Here is a 15,551-nt window from a genome sequence, read left to right as displayed (position 1 = left end):
GAATCTGTGAAGAATCCAGTAGCACCATTCCCCAACCCCTCATCCAGAAAGATAAGGAGATAATACACTTCTGTGTTTTTCCCCCCATTCTGTTTTCTTTAATGTAGATGGAAGCTGTTCCTTAAAGATTTTTTTTAATTATGTTCAGTTAGCCAATATATAGTATACCATTAGTTTTTGATGTAGTGTGCCGTGATTCATTAGTTGCATATAACACCCAGTGCTCATCACAACACGTGCCCTCCTTAATGCCAGTCACCCAGTTACCCCATCCTCTCCTCCCTTTTGTAATCCTCAGTTTGTTTCACTATTTTCAGTTTCACCTTTTTATGTATACATGTTTTACTTTCCTTGTGATTTTGGGAAGTAGTGTCCTGTTACATACAGACCAAAATATATCCAGGAACAACTGAAACGTTTCTGTTGTTTTAAGCTAAGTTTTTGGTAACTTGTTATGCAATATTAGATATGTATTTCAGCTTTTAAATTAGAATGAAGCATTATCTATAATTTCTTTTCCAGAGCACCTAGTTTACTACCTTGAACAAAGTAAGCATGCAATTAAGATTTACTGGTGGATTAATTTGTTGATTAATAAAACTCTTCTGAAAATTTCCTCCCCATTTGGCCTCTTTTGCCCCAAATAAAAAAAGTCCTTAAACTTTTTCCCCAAGCATTTAGGAAACACAGTCTTACTTCTTTTTCCCCCCTTCTCTCATTAGCCTGTCAAGCATGTCTATATTGACATAGGAAAATCAGTAATTGATGTAGGTCATAAAGTACTTTGGGAGCAAACACCATTATATTTGGGGAAAACTCACTCAGTTAGCTACAAAGTCTTATCTACTTGATTATTAAAGTAATAATGGTTGTTTGGCATGAATGGGCCAGAAGTTTAAGTTATTTTCCTGATTTTTTTCCCAATTATGTTTATGTACATAGAGAATAATGGTAATTATTACAGGATTAGCTACATCTTATTAATCACCTTGTATGTACTTGAAAATGAAGTTTTATATTTATTAACCTACTGCAGCCTTAAAATATATGTCACCTAGATTACTATTATAATCTCCATCATACAAATGAGGAAAACAAGGCACAGAGAGGTTAAATAACTTGTCCAGGGTCAAATGGATAATAACAATAAAAACTCTAATATAGCACTTGCATAGTGTTGTGTGTAGATTTAATCATTTAATCTTTACTACAATCTCCTATGAAGTTAAGTACTATTATTACCTTCACTGTACAGATAAGGAAACAGAGATGCAACAAATATACCATTTTAGAGCCCTTTTCCTCTTTAAATACTTACAAGTTAATTAGCCAAGTTTAAGAGTTTTGACTTAAATAGGGAATATTATCTCAAAAACTTTAAAAAAAATTTCAAAATCAATTTAATAGTGCCAGATGAATCACTCTTAAGGTACTTTCTGAGCGTGGTAGTTGTTTATTAGGAGAGTTTGAATCGCTGTCTCATTACTAGTTGACCAAATTCCCACAGTTTATTTTGGACATTCAAGATCTTTTATGATTTACTCATGTGTATTTCTCATAAAATTTTTTTAATTGTGCCTCAACGTGTACTCTGAGTTCAGTCAAATGAACATAGGTAATATTCCCTACAGCAAAGTGTTCATGGCTCTCCAGTTTTCTGATTTAATTATGGCCACCTGCAAGGCCCACCTCCCTCTCAGCTTATCAGAATAACATCGCCCCTTCAGTTTCATGTGTCAAATTATTTAGCAAGACTTCCTTTAATTCCACAACCTTTAATTACACAATCAGACATGTTTCCTCCCTTACTTAGCAAATGTCTTGTGGCGCATAGCATATTTATGTTTCTATTATAGTTTCTTTTATATTTCCATTATAGACTGTGTATTTCTTAAGAGAGAAACACATTGCTCATATGAAAATTTAGTAAAGGACCTGATACTGTTTGTGATGTTATGTAATTTCAGTGTAAATTCTCTTTCAAAGACTTTGAGTTTCTTTCTCTAATATCTTGATGAAGGGCAAACAAATTAACATGTTAATTTTCATCTTAGAGGTTTCTTTCCTCACATTCCCCAAAATTTGTCCTTAGTTCTCCTTGTGTAAGGCTGGGAAGAGCTGTGATCCATATAACTAAAAAGATAGAAATAAGGGAAATAGAACTTGTTTAGTGGGGTGAGGATAAATTCTGTTATTGAACCATACCATGATCCAGACAAAAATCCTTGACCCCATGAAGCTTAGATTCCAGTGAGAAGCAACAAGCAGTGAACACAATAAACTAGATTATGTATTAGTGCTATAAGAAGTACTAGGAAACTATAGATCAAGAAAAAACACTTGTGGCAGAAGGTGAGGAAGGTACGCCTCATTTAAAAGGTGAGAGCGGAGCACGAAGAGCTATCCAGGAAACTTTATTCCTTACTTGTGCATGGATTATACATTTTGAAGGGAGGAATACCGCTTCTCTGTTGGTAAAAGACAAAGCTCATAGTTTTGGCTTGATGCAGTATAAAGATAAGTGATTTGAAAATGTTTGACATTCCATGTCACTCAAATAAATGTAAAATTTGAGTAAATGGATTTTGTAAATAGTCTTTTAATGGTTAAATCAGAGGCACAATGTTAAGTATTGGGTTGGGCACTGCACCATTCATGTGAATGTGACTATGTTTGGCTATACAGCTTTTAAAGGTATTTATGGTAAAATGAGGTCATATAGGTGGACTTTAATCCTGTATGACTGGAAACTTTATACAAGGAGGAGATTGAGACATAGACAACACATAGATTGAAGATGTGCTTGTGAGAACACAGCAAGAAGGTGGCCATTTGTAGTCCAAATCTTGCCAGCACCTTGTTCTTGGCCTTCTAGTCTCTAGAACTGTGAGAAAATAAATTTTTGTTGTCTGTGGTATTTTGTTATAGCAGTCCTGGGAAATCAATACACATGACTATATATTATTTGAAAAAGGAGATCATAAAAACCTTTAAAGAGTTTTGAAATAGGCATTTCAGATTGATTGTGAGATTTAGTCTGTGTTTTCCTCACAGCTGTTCTGTGGAAAGATAGAGCTTTGGAAGTTGAAGATAGTATGCCATGTGTGGTTGTCAGCTTTTTGGCTCCCAGTGATGCTTACTTTTGGTATTCATGCTTGTTTAATTTTCAATCACAGATTTCCTATGTGACCAATAGAATATCATAGAAGTGACATGTATCCTTACTAGGCAAGGTCATATCAGATATTATGGCTTTGCCTTGTTCTTCCCTGGATCACTGGCTCTGAGGAGAGAGACCCACCATGTTATACTAAAACACTTTTATATATATGTCTGCATGGTGAAGAAATGAGGACTCTTCAAACAGCCAGCATGAACCATTTTGGGAACAGGACCACCAACCCCAGTCAAACCTCCAGATGAATGCAACCTTGTTTGACGTCATGACCATAATCTCATGAAAAAACCCTAGGCAGCACATTCAGTTAATCCACTCCTACGATTGTGATCCCAACAAATCTTAGATTATATTTACCGAAGTCTTACTTGACTAAGTTTTGAGGTAAATTGTTGTAGCAAAAGATAATATACCACAGATGAAGTCCAATATGATTGTGGTGCATATAAAACTATACTTGGTTTGTCTGATTTATTTCAAAATACAAGAACTAGATAAAAATTTACTTCTAGTTTGTATATTCTCAAACTAAACTAACATCTCTACTTAGTTTGATTCACCATAGTTGCTGTATTGAACAAGTGGTCTAACTTCCAAATAGATCTCAATTGTGATGCCTTTTTTTAAAATTTAATTTTCCACTTACTAGTCAAATCTATAATCTTTATAAAATTTGGAGTGGTTGTTTATGTAAAATATCTCATCAGTTCAGTTGGACTAGGTTACAAGGAGTAGGAGTATCTCACCAATTCAGTTGGACTAGGTTACATGGGAGATAGAAGATAGAAGTAAGGTGGTCCTTATTTTTCTAGTATATACACACCTACTCCAAGCTGTTTTCTCCCCAGTTTCTTTGAAATTTAATTGACATACATCACTATATCTGTTTAATATGTACAGCAAAGATTTGATTTACATATGTTGTGAAATGATTATCACAGTAAGTTTAGGTGAGTATCCATTGTCTCATAAATAGAGAAAGCAAGGGGAAAAAAAAAAGCACACACCTTTGTCCTGTAATGAGAAATATGAGGATTTACTCTCTTAACAACTTTAATATATATCTTGCAGCACTGGAAGCTGCATTAATCATGCTGTATATTTTAATACTTCTTTATCTTGTATCTGGAAGTTTATACTTTTTGACCACAGTCATCATATTTCCCTTTGCCCACCCCCTGCCTCTGATAATCACAAATTTCATCTCTTTTTCTATGAGTTTGGATTTTTAGTTTTTTTTTATATATAAATGAAAGCACATATAAATGAAACCAAACAGCATTTGTCTTGCTCTCTGACTTATTTCACTTAGTATAATAACACTGAAGTCCATCTATGTGATAGCAAAAGGCAGGATTTCCTTGTTTTTTTAAAGCTGAATAATGCTCTATTATGTACATATACCACAACTTATTTATTCATTTATATGTCAGTGGACATTTAAGTTATTTATTACAATTTTTATTTAATAATTATATATAATAATTTAATAATAATATATTATTAATATTAATTTATTTATTAGGTTAGTTATTGTAAATAATGCTACTATGTACATGAGGGTGCAGATATATTTTTGAATTAGTGTCTTTGTTTCCCTTGGATATATTTCCAAAAGCAGATTTGCTGGATCATGTGGTACTTTCATTTTTAATTTTTTGGCATTTTTATAAATTTAATCTAATTTTTAATTTTCCACAGTGGCTGGACCAGTTTACAACCCAAACAAGGATATACACTTGTTCCCTTTTCTCCATATCCTCACTAGCATTTATTATCTCCTGTCTCTTTGATCCTGGCTGTCCTAAAAGCACAATTAGGTATTACCACAATCATGAGGTAATACCTAATTGTGCTTTTGTTTTCCCTAATCACTAGTAAGGGTGAGCATCTTTTCATGTGAATATTGGCCTTTTGTATATATTCTCTGGAAAAATGCCTATTCGTGTCTTTTACCCATTTTTTAGATCATTTGTTACCTATTTGTATGAATTCTTTTTATAACTTGAATATTATGTCCTTATTAAATATATGGTTTGAAATAATCTTCCCCATTCTCTGTTCAGGTACCATTGTAAGCATGGCTATTGGACCAGCTTCCTAACTTACTGTGTGTCTAGTGAAGTTCCCTGGTCAGGTGGTTGAAAGCTATATTTAGCAAGTAGTGGGGATACAAATTAGTTTGCCTGCTTAGGTGTAGTGTGAGAAGCAACTCCTAGGTTAGTAATGCTTTATGCAGTCTTAATTAAAGCCAACCCATGCCCTAAGTTCTCTTGCCAGACAGGTCCATTGGTTTTACTCTGGGAGTGATGAGCTCTGCCTTCCTGTCTCTCCATTTGAGAAATACTGGATTAGGCAGCTTTGAAGTGTTTTTTCAAGCTCTTCCTGTCAGATGGGTCTGGGACCTACATTCTGTAGTAGATGTAGGTATGACTCGGTCTCTTGCCTGGGCATTGGCAGACAAATTTCCCCACCTGGCAGAACTCCTCATTTGGGGACTCAAATAAGGCAGACATGCGTAACATGGAGTTCCCCAGTCAGAGCCTCCTGATTTGGTGCTACAAGATGAGCAAAGCCATGACTGGGAGAACTACTTGGGCTCTGTAGGTAGTAACTTGGTTCACCAAGACCCGAGCGCTGGTTTTTGGAAGTCCCTCGTCCCTATATTTTACATATATACATGTATATATATAATATATATATAATTATAATATATAAATATATATATATTTATATATATAATACATATATATATATATATAAAATTATAATATAACCAATATAATATAACCAATTATATTTCCAGTCGTTGAGCCCCATAGATTTTCTTGTGGCCCCTTTGGGATGATACCAGAGTAGGGCTCCTACAAAGTTTACCCATGATGCTGGATGGCTCAGGGGAGACCAGTCTGATTGTTGTTGTGCTTGCCTAGGGGAGGGACAATGCAGTCAACATGTATCTGTTGCTCTTGCCCTTCTACTACAATCGTCTTTAGTCTTGGTGGTAATTGAACTTCACTCCTGTGTTCTGCAATTCTCTCAGTGGTATCTTGTCCATGATTAGTTATGAGTTGTTTTCCTCTTGAGTGGGAAGGAAGTTAGAAATGCTGATGACGGGGCACCTGGGTGGCTCAGTGGGTTAAAGCCCCTGCCTTCGGCTCAGGTCGTGATCCCAGGGTCCTGGGATGGAGCCCCGCATTGGGCTCTCTGCTCAGCAGGGAGCCTGCTTCCCTTCCACTCTCTCTGCCTGCCTCTCTGCCCTACTTGTGATCTCTGTCTGTTAAATGAATAAATAAAATCTTTAAAGAAAAAAAAAATGCTGATGATGTCACTCTCCCACTCTGAGTTATTAAATCAAACACTGATATCTGTGATGCTTTGGAGGGATTTTGCAGATACAATTCAAGTCTCTAGTCAATTGATAAAGTAATTCAACAGGGAAATTAACCCTAGATGGCTGTGACTCAGATGGAAAATCTTAAAAGTAATCTTAAATCTAACCTGAGTAAGGAAAGACTCAAATATGGATGAAAAGCTTGTGCCATTTGGGTTCCAGACTGCTTGTGACCTTCTCTTCTGCTGCCTGTTCTATGGATTTTAGACTTGCTTAGCCAGGCAAATATGAGTAAGCAAATTACTTTTAATGAACTCCTTAATATAGATAGAATATACCTATATAATATATACAGATACGGATATTAAATCCCTTCTATTGTTTTTACTTCTTTGGTTGAACATGGAGTGATATATTCACTAAAAATAAGTTAGAAGTGTTTTTTTTTTCTGTTAAGATTATACAAATTGTCATTTGATTAAGTAATCCAGTCATATCTTAGCAATAAATTTAAATCAATTTCCAAACAGTTAATTTGTATGTATACATTCAGCCAGAAATTTTATAAAATTAACATCAATTAACTTCATTGAATTATAAATTTCTCTCATGATGAATTCTCTGAAAGGGAAAGACTGTGTGAATACATTATCCATTTTCTTGAAAAGAATGAGTTTCAAGTCAAAAGAGAAGCATGTGTCTTCTGGGAAAATAAATTGTTTCTGAAGTCAGTAATTTATTCTTTTCCCTTCAGTAACTCCTATCTTTACAAACTTAAAACAACAAAACTATCCATCAATCTTACTTTCACCTTAGGTATGTCCTTCTATTCCTATTCTCACATCTCTCAGAAGAGTAGTCTGTATTCGTAGTTCCTTTTTTTTTTTTCCTTCTAGTCTCATTCACTCCTCAGACATTAAGATTTGTTTTCCATTCTCAAAACTACAAAATTGTGGGCAAGGTGGGGGGGGGGGCTGGATGGTTCAGTTGGTTAAGCATCCAGCTCTTGATTTTGGCTCAGGTCATGATTTCAGGGTCATGAGATTGAGCCCCTGCAAGGGATTCTGTGCTCAGAGAGGTCTGCTGAGTTTCTCTCCCTCTCGCTCTGCCCTCGCTCTGCCCTCCCTCCCCACTTTCCCTCTCTTTCTCTCTATCTCTCTCTTGCTCGCTTTAAAATAAATAACTCTAAAGTTGTAAAATTGGCCTTGATTTCTTTGCCATTAAATTTAACAGCCATATTTAACCATCAGCTTACTCAGCACTTTGGCATCATGTGATAGTATTTGATGTATTTTTCCTTCTCAGAAACCTTTAAAAATTTTTATTTATTTATTGGAGAGAGAGAAAAGGAGTACTCTGAAGCACAAGGAGAGGGAGGGAGGGGGGCAGAGAGAGAAGCAGACTCCCCCTCTGAGTAGGCAATGAGTCCAAAACTTGTGATCTTCCCCAAACCTTCCCTTCTGCAGTATTCTCCATTTTAGTAATGAACATTTATTAACCATTCTCCCAAGTTAAATCTAAGAGTGTTCTAAGTTATTTTGCTTTTCTTCCTTCTTCATAAGCCTCTCTATCTTATTTATCACCATACCCTAATTCTACCATCAGAATTTGACTTCTCTGTGGATCCTGTACTCTAATGTAATTTCAAGCCACTGTCTGCTCAAAACTAGAATCTAAAAGGTCCCCAATAAGTCCATGCAACCGCTCTTGTTCAACGTTCTCCAATTTACTGCATGCAAAACATCTTTTAAACCCAAAGTCTCACCCTTTATTCCCATGCTTAAAAAGCTTCAGGGGTTTCTAGTCACCTGTATCTTGTCATTTCTTTCCATTCTTTCTAAATTTCCCTGTCCCAAAAGTACTCATCTTCTTTCGTTTGTTACTTTGAGAACTGCACATGCTGTGCGCATGTCTGACACACTGTCTTCAACCAGCATCTTCACTTAGTAAATTTTTGTTCATTATTTGGATTTTCGTCCAAATGACATTCGTCAGGGAACAATTTCCTTACATCTGTGATTAGATTCTGCTGTCATAACCTCTCAGGCCTCCTACACTTCTCCTGACTAATATTTCTGTGGGTGCCATGAGAAACTGAGGTGCCTATTTCCCTTTATTATATCTTCAAGTGGTAGAATGGGCCTCCTGCATGTTAGACTCACAAGTACTTGAGAAACAACTAAATAAATGAAATATTAAATGAAGCATTGTTGCAACATCCTACGTAGTTCCTGTGAAAGTACAGGTGTTGAAATGTGATAAGAATCTGAGGAATATGACCTTGTGGATTCCATATTTTTTTTCTTAATTATATCTACTTTGCACTTGCAACGTTTCTAAATCCTGGGCTGATTTTTTTTTTTAAGATTTTATTTATTTATTTGACAGACAGAGACCACAAGTAGGCAGAGAGGCAGAGAGAGAGGGGGAAGCAGACTCCCTGCTGAGCAGATAGCCTGATGTGGGGCTCGATCCCATGACCCCGAGATCATGACCTGAGCCGAAGGCAGAGGCTTAACCCACTGAGCCACCCAGGCGCCCCTCCTGGGCTGATTTTTTTCTAACTTCTATTAGAGTTGAAAATTCAGCCTGTGATATGAAAATCCAGCTGTGTTCTCCCTACTTACCATCATCACCAAAGCACAAATTCTGCAATTAAACATAAAACTTTGTAGGTGAGGCATGAGAATATCCAGCTTGTTTTTCCATAGCTTTATTGCCTCTATAAATCTTTTGGTAGTCAAAACATTCCTTGCATTTATAATAAAAGTAACTGACACAAAAATACACAGCAAGCAGAAAAAGGAAAAAAGTTCCATCATTGTATGATTCATAATTATACCTACAGTTTAATTAAGTATCAGGCAGGATTTTTAATTATGTATGCCATTTTTTCCCTCTTGAATATCTGATGGATGTCAGTGAATAGTTGTTAATTAACTTAACTTCTAGAATAGAATCTTCATATATCTGGATTTTTCAGATTCCTGGAGTTTTAGGACAGTTGTACTAATAAACAAAAGATAGAGACTGGAAGTAACTTGATTATATATGAGAACAATGACATTTTGGATCAATAAAATTCTAAATACAAGGAAAAAATCTTGATCTTCTTTTCCAAGTTCTAAGACTCTTAGTCATGAACTTGTTAGGTCACAAGATACACCTTTTCTTTTTTTTTAATTGGATAAAGTCAACAGAATTATTCAATGAGCTAGATTGTTTTCAGAAATTCCAGGTGTTGCAGAGATACAAGCATCAGTACCATCAAAAACACAGTGGAACATCATGTGCCTATTTTGACATCATTCTGATAACACTCTGGTGGCAAACACAAAGAGCTTAAGAATTTTCACTTCATCATCTTCTCCTTGTGCTCTTCATCCTGCCTCAATAAGACACAGGGAATTGAAAGAGTAGGTCTCAAGTGGTGTGATAGCATCTTTTTGATCCTCATTTGAGTCTGATTTCTCAACTCTTGGAACTTTTCTGTGCTTTTGTACAGTGGAATTCTGGCAGGAGTGTGATTATTTTGTAGAACCAGGCTGTATGTTATCAGTGGGATTGTGTGTGAGTGTGTGTGTGTGTGTACATATGTCTGTGCATGCACAAGCCGAACAATCTCATCACAGGCCTGAGGGCTAAATATCTGAATATGGAAAGAAGATAGTTGTAGGTCACACTCCATCTGGGCTTTACGCAGTGGAGTCAGAAAGGAAAACAGGGCACCTGTGGAAAACTTTGAATTTAGCACCTAGGGTTCAGGGCTGTCTTGGGGCCAAGGGCATAATCTGGTTTTCAGCTCTACCAACCCATGAATAAGAGCTCTAGCATCATCTCTAGCATCACCAACAAGCATGTAACACTACTGTTTGGCTAAGCTCTAGGTTCCACTTCATAAAGAGGAGTAAACAGGTAATTAAAGACATAAACTCTCCTTGCTGGGATTAGGTTTGGAGGAGCCAAATAGAAAAGTAGGTTTTGAAGCCTAAAGATAGCTCATGCAAATACAAAAATAAAACAGAATGCTAAAGGAGGTAAATTTTATCATCAAGACAGCATGGTACTGGCTCAAAAACAGACACATAGATCAATGGAACAGAATAGAGAGCCCAGAAGTAGACCCTCAACTCCATGGTCAACTAATCTTCGACAAAGCAGGGAAGAATGTCCAATGGAAAAAAGACAGCCTCTTCAATAAATGGTGCTGGGAAAATTGGACAGCCACATGCAGAAAAATGAAATTGGACCACTTCCTTACACCACACATGAAAATAGACTCAAAATGGATGAAGGACCTCAATGTGAGAAAGGAATCCATCAAAATCCTTGAGGAGAACGCAGGCAGCAACCTCTTCGACCTCAGCCGCAGCAACATCTTCCTAGGAACATCAGCAAAGGCAAGGGAAGCAAGGGCAAAAATGAACTACTGGGATTTCATCAAGATCAAAAGCTTTTGCACAGCAAAGGAAACAGTGAACAAAACCAAAAGACAACTGAAAGAATGGGAGAAGATATTTGCAAATGACATATCAGATAAAGGGCTAGTGTCCAAAATCTATAAGGAACTTGGCAAACTCAACTCCCAAAGAACAAACAATCCAATCAAGAAATGGGCAGAGGACATGAACAGACATTTCTGCAAAGAAGACATCCAGATAGCCAACAGACACATGAAAAAGTGCTCCATGTCACTCAGCATCAGGGAAATACAAATCAAAACCACAATGAGATACCATCTCACACCAGTCAGAATGGCTAAAATTAACAAATCAGGAAATGAGAGATGCTGGCGAGGATGCGGAGAAAGGGGAACCCTCCTGCACTGTTGGTGGGAATGCAAGCTGGTGCAACCACTCTGGAAAACAGCTTGGAGGTTCCTCAAAATGTTGAAAATAGAACTACCCTATGACCCAGCAATTGCACTACTGGGTATTTACCCTAAAGATACAAACATAGTGATCCGAAGGGGCACGTGTACCCGAATGTTTATAGCAGCAATGTCTACAATAGCCAAACTATGGAAAGAACCTAGATGTCCATCAACAGATGAATGGATAAAGAAGAGGTGGTATATATACACAATGGAATACTATGCAGCCATCAAAAGAAATGAAATCTTGCCATTTGCGACGACGTGGATGGAACTAGAGGGTATCATGCTTAGTGAAATAAGTCAGTCAGAGAAAGACAACTATCATATGATCTCCCTGATACGAGGAAGTTGAGAAGCAACATGGGGGGTTTCGGTGTAGGAAAAGAATAAATGAAACAAGATGGGAAGGGGAGGGAGACAAACCATAAGAGACTCTTAATCTCACAAAACAAACTGAGGATTGCTGCGGGGAGGTGGGTTTGGGAGAGGGGGAGGGGGTTATGGACATTGGGGAGGGTATGTGCTATGGTGAGTGCTGTGAAGTGAGTAAACCTGGCGAATCACAGACCTGTACCCCTGGGGATAAAAATACATTATATGTTTATAAAAAAATAAGAAATAAAGGAGGTAAATTTTGATCCTGAACGGGATCTATTGTAATTTGTTTCAGTGCAAGGTTCCCTCCTTCAGAGGACACACCATCCCTGTCACCATCACCTAATACATAGCATACATAGTCTCAAATATTTCCAGTTTACTAAGGTATTGATATAATCAGTTTGTAAGATATCCTAAAGTGATTCACAAATAATGCATTTATTGATACTTCTTTATAGTCACAATCAACTATGGGGCTTTCATTTTTCTTTTCAAATTAAATAATAGAGTTGCATACAATACTGTGAATTTTTTCCTTCAGAGCTAAGAATGTGTAATCTTAATTCCTTTGCATGAAGAATGATGTTTTGTAGAGGATTGGCATTGCTATACATTACCTGTTCAAAGAAAGAATGAATAGAGCACTAGGAAGTATTTAATAACACTTTTTTTGGTGGCTATACTGAATCAGTCTTGTGTACATCCAAAAAAGATTGAACATCTAGTCATTAAAAATGAAACAAAAAATGTGCAGACCTAGTCAAACAACTACTTGTATTGGTGATGATATTAAATGATCAGTTTGATTAAGAAGTTCATTTGTCACCAGCTACATTAGTGTTGTATTGAGACATTGTAAATCAGTTGTGAAATTCAAATTGTGACCACCAGTTGTGAGTTTAAATCTGAATCACAGTACATTGAAAGATTACTCATTAGTCATTTATTGTGCATCACAAAATATCATAATCCCAAAGGTATATGTAATATCCCTCATCCATAAATCTATAAGATAAAATTTTGCATAAAGACCAGGATGTTCCTTTTTAAAATGTTGGTAGCTTTTGGTTCATACTTGGGCACATTGGCACAAGGGAGCTCTGACCCACTGAGTATGTCATGTCAGAGCTGATTTTGGTATCTGGGTTATTTTTTGAAGGCGGACTTCATATTCTATTTCTCAGTTTATTCAGCATATTGAAGTGTTCTTGTTTGTTTTATGTCTTATTCTGTCCTTGTGGAGTTGGGATATTACCACAGTTTCTTTAGGAACTTTAGAATCATTAGGGAGAATTAAGAAATTATTAATTGTGGAATTATGATATTAAGGAATAGGTTGATAGATGAGAAGCGTGGTAAGAACCCTAGGAAGAGGAAAAAACAGTGTCTTGGATAAAGGAGTGCACCATATTTCTCAATTCAGTGAATTCCTATCTTCCAAAGATCTCTCAAAAGCCTGAGGTGACTTTATTTTCTTTATTTGGTGAAATGATCTCCAAGATTGTCTAACGGCTATTACACCTGTCATTAAGCAAGGTCCCGAGTGTTTAAGGACAAACACATGTGTGCAGATTCCCTTGTTAGAAAATGATCTGACTTAAATGAACTACAACCACCTTCAGTGTTTGTTCAGAACACAAGATGGGTGGCCAGCATCTGTTACTCTTTCTTCTCAGGCAGAGGTGATGCTGGTGTCTTTGAGAGGTTAATTGGCTTATGACGGATTAGTTAAAACTATTACATCAGTATTTTCTTTACAACCCAGTGGTGACAAGCGCAGGAGATTTTACATAGAGATATATTTATAGATCTATAAAAGTTAGAATTCCTTACCTCAAGAAGAGAAGTCCAGCAGATAAGCCCACACATAGCTATAAAACAATCCAAGGCATATTAAGTGCTTAAAGTAGAAGACAGTGCCAAATTGATTCCTTGGTTAGATGTTTTAAAAAGTAATCTTGACTAATACACTGTAGAAATAGTCTCCATTTGATACTACATATATATAATTAGTGCTCTCCAAAGCTACTACTCTGTCGGAGTTTTTAAGGATATCACTAGATGTATTGTTAACACAAGTATTTTGTTTTCCACAGCATTTAGAAAATGCTAAATAATATAGAAGGAGACCATTTATTTTCCCTCCTAATGTTTTTACCAAAGTATATTATAGGGACTATTTGAACAGAATTATTCATTCTCAGTCTCTATGTCTCTGTCTTTGCTTCTCTCTCCCTTTGCCTCTCTGCTTCTCTCTTTCTTCTCCCACTGCTTTCTCTTTCTCTTGTGAATCTGGCATTTATTGAACTAGGTTTATTGGAGGAGTGGCTAACCACATCAAAAGGCGCGCTGAATTGAGGAAGCCACTTTCAGGTTCTAGCTATATTTTTAAACCCAATGTAAAGCTGAGCAGTTATTCAGGACTTTTGGGACATCCACTAATAAGGGGACACTTTGATCTTCATCATACTCCTTCACTTTCACTCTGTTAGAACCCAGAGGAGACCAGGCATAATTATCTGACAGATCAAATCTCGAATAGGCCAGTCTACTTAATGTATGTTGAGAATATTTAAGTGAGGTGTACAGAATACAGTATTTCCAAAATCAATTTAGAGTACTAGTAAGACATTCGAGAGCAGTAATGAGAGCACTTATTAAACATATACTAAGTACCAGGAGCTATGTTAAATTTTTGTGGATACAATCCCAATTTATTCTTAAAATAGTCCTGTAGGATAGTCATTGTCATATAATCATTTTGCAGAAAACAAAAGTCAGGTCAGTCTGAGAGATGAGGTAACTTGGCCAAAGTTACAAAGCAGATAAGTTACCAGAGTTGTAATTCAAACACAGATATATGCATCAAAGATTCTGCTCTGAACCACTGTGTTGCAACATACAGTATATTTGAGAAACATATGTTCATAAAGAGTACCTGGGTTTTCTGGGCTATCTTTCAATCATAGGAAATTTTCATACAGATCTTAAAATTGTAGAAGACTGACAATAGAACTAAATTCCTACTTTAAGTTTCATGTACATCAGGACCCAAATAAAGCTTCAACATGAAAAATACCACCTCAGTCTGGTGGGCTGCAAAATGCTATCCATTCCTTTTTAATCAGTATTGACAGCACAAAATATTAACTACTCAACTCTATAAACAAACAAAAATACAGAGGAGGATATTTTCAGATTTATTTCTATGCTCCAGTCAAGATTTAGACACGTTCAAAAAGAACATATAACTTGAGTGTTTTAAGAAGTTAAGAGTGTTTAAGAAGTTGGTGAGTGCTGTGAAGTATTTAAACCTGGTGATTCACAGACCTGTTCCCTTGGGGCTAATAATACATTATATGTTAATTTTAAAAATTTAAAAAAATGAAAATACAAATGAAGTTCTTTAGGGGAAAGATAATTTAGAGTGAGTAATGTATCCATGGAAGCAGAAGGAAACACAACACCGTAATTCTGCACCCTGGAATTTTAGGTCTGTTTCCATGATTGACTTTTATTTTGAAAATTAATCTCTTAGTCCTTGTTCCAATATTTGTGAAATGAGGAGTCCTTTTCCACCTTGAAAATACCCCAGATGCAGCACTGTACTCTTCTTAGGGGTGGAGAGGAAAACAGTTGGTTTTGTTCCACTTACGTGATGCACTGTGGCAGGCAGATATGTACTTGGCAAGACAAGGAAAACTACAGCAGTGGGGTTACCACATGGAATCTCAGAGAGATTCTCAGATGCAATGGAGATCAGAACTTGCAATAGCACACTAAGG

Source organism: Meles meles, chromosome 3 (genome assembly GCF_922984935.1).
Source record: "Meles meles chromosome 3, mMelMel3.1 paternal haplotype, whole genome shotgun sequence".
Taxonomy (NCBI): domain Eukaryota; kingdom Metazoa; phylum Chordata; class Mammalia; order Carnivora; family Mustelidae; genus Meles; species Meles meles.
This window is presented reverse-complemented; position numbering follows the sequence as displayed.